We start from the raw sequence: 6162 nt of genomic DNA on the forward strand, positions 1-6162 counted from the left end.
GAAACAGCCAGCTCCAGCCCAGTCCTTCATTTGCCCGTAACACCTCCTGTTGCTTTTTTTGGTGACCTCTTGAGCCAGGGACCAAAACGCATATCCTGAAAGTTGCTGAATGTTTGAGATACATTTTGCTGTGGGAGAAACAGTGCTTTTGCAGAATCCAACCTGGTCTGCAAAATTTGCTACTCAGTAATTTATAATTTTTACTAATCTCCATCATCACACATTTTCCGTGAAGGCTCCTCCTCATAGCATCGATTATTCTGTGTTTGGGTTGCTGCTAAAATGAACTTATAAAGGCTGTTTTAGTGTCATTAGAGAAAAGACAGGTTGTATCTTCGATGTCCTTTTGTGTTCGTCAAAAATCATAACTGGTCACCTTAATGACTAATAACTGAGCTTCTGACTCATACTGCGCAAAAAAGTACAGCTGCATTAACTACATTTTCTGTGTTTTAAATGTCAAGGATCATGACCAAGATTTCAATTTCATCCCAACAAAACGTAGACCGATAAATTGTATGAAATGGCATACTGTTGATTCCTGTACTAATTGCTCCATGGTTACTTCTCAGTGTTTTTTTTAGAGAAGCACAGATGTTATTTTTTCCATGATGACTTTAACATTCATCACTAAGGTTACATCCAGCTAGTGGCATACATTAAGGAGCTTGGACATCACCAGCAGTCATTTTAATTCCACAAACAATGCAGGTCAATCACTTTTGTTTGAGTGATTCAGTGCCACCTTGTTTCTTGAGCATTGGGCATTCCAGTATGGTCGTGTTGTGGAGGACTATCCTTTTTTTTTTTTTTTTTTTTTCTCTTTACAGATTTACAGCCTTCTTAGTGTTAAGGACAACATGCCCATTTTATGATCCAGCCAAAACCTCTTTATCAATGGCTCTGCATGCAACATGTTGCACAGTGCACTAGCGCACATCTGGAGCACTAAACTGTAAAAGCTATTTATTCCTCAGAATGTGGTTTTTATGTCTTTGTGTGATAATGTAAATAGACCTGCACAAGATTCCCTGTATTTTATGGGAGTTCTACATTTCATACATCAGAATTGGACACTGCTACCAAATACAATGACCATGCTACTGTAAAAAAAAAAAATATTCACAAAGAATACACCATACCAAAAGGCTGTCAGTGACCTTTTTCAGACAAGATAATGCATTTGTTAATTATAGGGTTTTTTTGTTTGTTTGTTTGTTTTGTTTTGTTTTGTTTTTTGTCATACATGAAATAACACTGAGTGTGTGGATTCTATGGTGTGAAATAACATTCAAAGTAAATAATTGAAATTGTGTTCTCATATGCTGTAATATTGCAAATGCAGAGAGATTTGTACATTTCTTTATTTGGTGTTCAGTCAATCAATGGTTTAGCGATGCATAGTTATTGATTCTCAGCTAATACTAATCCAGAACCTATTTTTCTCTTAATAATTATTTTGGGAACACATAGACAAGCTGTTTACAAGCTGCTGGCTCATACTATCTAAATATCTATGTCTTGAATCAATATTTTAATATTTCTGTCCATGCGTTGTCTGGGAGGCAATGCATATTTATATTGGATGGAAGGGAAAAGAAGATTATTCAGCTTCTGACCACAAGAGTGCCTTTACTATATGACCCACTGTTTCTCATCAGTTCAATTGAATTGAACCTTATTTCAGTATCAGTGTGACCTTGTAACAGAATCACATATTTGAGATTGTGATACTATACCACAAGCTTGACTCTATGCCTTGAGCAGCATAATGGATGTGTTTCTGTGTTATATTGATTCATATTTTGACAAGAACATTGTGCTGAAATGAACAAAGCTTGTATCGACTGTAACTTTGTGCAGCCAGCAAGTGAGTGGATGATATTGATTGAGCACTTTGGATTTGATCTCTTTGATGGAGAGCTTTTTGTGTCGTGACTTTGTTCTTTGGATTACATGCAGCTATGTTGCCAGCGTGGACAATGGAAGTGTTATGTCTTTCTCTTTCTTGCAAAAGTCAAAAGTTAAAGTGCAGTATTTCCTTTCCAGGTTCCGGTGTACTACATGAATGGAAGTTTCTGGTCTGGTGTTTTCTTGTGGGATCTGGGGGAGATAAACTGCGCATAATACTACGGGACGTATGAATGTTTACGATACTAACAAAATACAATAACATTGAGCCAACAAGTTAAAAACATTTAATGTTGATAATTCCATAATGTACAAAAACCCTTCTAATATGTACACCAAAACAAGAGGATAAAATAGCATCAGTGCAGTGAAAGAGATGAAATGAAAAAAAAGATGAGTTCATGACCTGACAGGGGCAAGCTGCAGTCACAGATGAGCATTGCAGACTTTCCTGTACAAAAGTTACTTTTACATTCAGCCATCAGTACACAGACCAGTGAGTCCAATTTAATTCAGTCCCCACAAATGACTTGCTTACTGATTCAAACAGGCAATCAGTGCAATGATGCAATTAAATAAAGGTTACCACCATCAAAAGCTAAAAAAAAATTGAATCCCAAGCTATTTCTTGCATGTTATTCAGTAATAGTGTAGTCATAATAATTTGTTTAAAAAAAAGAAAAAAGAAAAACTCAGCAGTTTTTATGGCACTTTGCTTTTCCTCATGTCAGTGAACTGCTGAAATGATTTACCATTCAAAGGAAACATGTTCATGGTACATGGTGAGTAAAAATCCATGAGGGGAAAGAGCTACAGTTATGTAAATCATTCACAGTTGAGACCCAATGTCTGTGTTCCTTCGTTTTAAATCGGCTCATCCACTCATTACAGTGAATATGATTAGCATAGAAAACAAGGACACAGCTCAAATTCCCTTATTGGCCTATAAACTTTACCCTCCCTTGTGAGTATATCTGCCGGTCAAATGAGATCAAACCATTTAACATGCATGCATCAGCCTACAAGAGAGTATAGAGGCATTACAATAGGCTGTAACAAGCACTATCACCAAAAAAAAAAAAGAAGAAAAAAAAAAACAAACGCATGAGAACAATCACAGCGCAAAATTTAAATGACTGCTATTCACTTTGAATCACGGGAAAATTCAGTTTTACAAGGTACAATGTTGGCAGCTTATTTCTGTCTCACACATCTAAACCGCAGAATAAATTTAGACCAGAAGCCACGACGGAGGCTACACATCTTTAGTCAAACACTTCAGCTAACTACTTCATATTTCAAAAGAACAGGTTCAAATGAATATACTGTTTACTATAATCATAATAATAGTAATAATAATGATGATGATAACATCTTAGTTTGACATCAAAATAGTACTGGCAATATAAGGCTCCAACTCCCATTTTAACACTAAGGAAATAGTCCTGTACATTACTATGCAAACATAATATTCTCATGACCTGGTGAGATTGTCATAATGTTTCTAATGAACTCCATTGTGTACTGCTAAACATTCGACTGAACCAGAGCAGGTATTGTGTTTGTCCAGCCCTTTCTCAGTAACAGGGAGAGAGGTTGAAACAGGGCCCCCTTATAGCTGCTGTTATATGTGGGCCAATATTATTTCAGGCCAGACAAAGTACTGTATCATATACAGAACGATGGACAATACTTTTTTTCCGGTCAGCCCTTCTTTTTTCATTCTACACCTTTGCATGGTGTGAACTGAGTTAAACAGCAAATAAGGAGGAAAAACTCAACATTCACAGAGCGTCTAACTGAGGACCTGCTTTTTTATTTTATTGTATTTTTTTTAGTTTACTTTATTTCTCTTTACCAGTCATTAGAAAGCGGTATCCGGAAAATAAACAGCAACTGTTTATTTTGATCAAATAATCGAAAGAATTGTGTTGCTGTTTTGCCATTTTTACTAATTCTAATATGCGGATAAAGAAAGGCATTTCGACATGTGTGGTTAAACCAAATGGTTTCTGCCCTCTTAATTGTTAGAAGAGAAAAGAGCACATAATATGAGGAATATTATACACAGACTTCTCTTTGTGATTTAGTTCTATGGGACTTTTATTCTCATTACTGTCCCATTATTGAATTAGGATGTGCCCGCAATGATACAGCAAGGGAACTAAAACAATTAACCATTTGTGTGTGTATGTGTGTGTGTGTTTGTGTGCGCGCACTTGTGTGTGTGTGTGTGTGTGTGTGTGTGTGTGTGTGTGTGTGTGTGTGATACAGTATACACAAACAATAACTGATTTATATTCAACATAACACTGGTTTATTCAAAATGGTAATCGGTCATAGGTTGTGCTCATCTTAAACAAAGATGAGTTAAAAGTACTTTGAAGGCCTCCAGGTTTTAAATATTGATTTAGTCTAACATCATAAAAGCACTTTGTTAAACCACATTGTTATATACTTTGCAGTTTTGTTTTGTTTTTTTTGTTTTTGTTTTTTAAATTAAAGACAGAAATCAGAAGTCAAAATACTTAGTTTTGTGCGTAAAGGCACTTTTGGAGACAAAGTAGAATAGAACATTGGGATCCAGAGGATAGTTTAGTCAGACCAAAAGATAAAATCTGCAGTGACATCAGTCGCAAAGCTAACTCAGCCTTTGCAAACAGATACGGCCGTGCAAACCCAGTGAGGAGTCGATTATTCATCTTTGGAATGAAAGAATTACCCCCGAGTTAAAAGTCCATCTCCAAAAGTTACATCCATATCAGTATTCATCTTTTCAAACATAAGGATTATTACCATAAACAACTGCTGCAGAAAGACAGAGATTCTAAAAGGTATAAGAGGGGGGTGAAAAAAAGCCTAATCCCCATTCAATTATAACTTAAAACTGACAATTCAAATGGTCATCTTTTTGGAAACAACTCAGGAAATTTTACCCAAACAAAATGTCATCTGATGTGGTGTTTCCACTGGTCTAAAGCTTCACTTAGACCAATACAGTGTTGAAATTACCTGCAATAGGTTGCTGATGAGGCTCTGCTTTGAAAAGAGACAAGAAAAACTAGCAGAATGCATTGCCTCCACAACAGCCCATAAAATGATGAAATTACATTTATAAAAAGAAAGAAAGAAAGAAAGAAAGAAAGAAAGAAAGAAAGCAACATTCAACAAATTCAATATCCAAATAACACTGTAAGTTCATACAAAAAAGTAAACAAAATCACATGGACAGTAAATGCAATTCATGCAAGCAGTTGGACTCATAATGCCCAGTCATGAGTACATTTTCGTTGACATTTTCTGTACTAACGGCTGTTTAAAACTAGAGAGCACTCAAGGCATCTTCTCACACCTCTCTCTTCCAGTGCTAAGATTTGAGGAGGTTGTTTGTGGTCGTAGTTGCCAAACCTTAGCATTGTGTGCACATCCAAAGAAGATCCTTTGAGTCAAGCATCTAACTTGTTGAATGTTCTTTTTTTTTTTTTTTTTTTTTTTTTTGGCATTTTGAGCAACTGTAGAAAATCTCTCTCTCTTCTTCCTCATAAATACAGCTTTGCTTGATTCCACCTGTTTCCCATCCAGATGAAATTCTCCTTTGACATTCCTCAGTACGGCAGGATTGTGAAAGCATCTTCATACTCATTTTTTTTTTTTTTCTTTTACAGCAGTCACAGCTTATCCAGGATAAGGTGGCATGTGCCAGTGGAAATTACACTGTAGGCTGACAATGTCACCAAACTTTCATGCACAGCATCATAGATCGAAAGCACTGCAGTGTTTTAAGAGACGACATGGTTCACTGTCGTTTTCCTATCAGCACACAAGCTCAGTTAGATGAATTATTTGCACCAATGGATCCTGTGACTCAGAAGAGATGAGTTCTGGCCTCATTAGGGTCTGCTTGAAGCCAGAATGTTTCACTTGACCGGTTTCAAATATTGACAAGAGGGTAAACTCTCATCCACTGAATTCCTGGCAACTTATTTACCAAAACCAGGAATTGGCTACTTGGTTGGTTGGTTGAATTAAGGTATTTACATTAGCTTACCCATTCTGTTACCTCTGGTTTGAATCAGTTATTTCACATTTTTTGTTCCACACGATGGTATAAAAGAGAGATACTATGTAGGTACAGTCTAACAGCATTTTCATCAAACTAAAACAGGCTTTCAGGGAAGGGTGAAGGAAGAATCTAAATAACTTCCTCTCCTTGGACAGAATGGAATGATTATAGTGACTGGCCATAGAGGA

The sequence above is a fragment of the Myripristis murdjan genome, chromosome 4 (assembly GCF_902150065.1).
Source record: "Myripristis murdjan chromosome 4, fMyrMur1.1, whole genome shotgun sequence".
NCBI classification, from domain to species: Eukaryota; Metazoa; Chordata; class Actinopteri; order Holocentriformes; family Holocentridae; genus Myripristis; species Myripristis murdjan.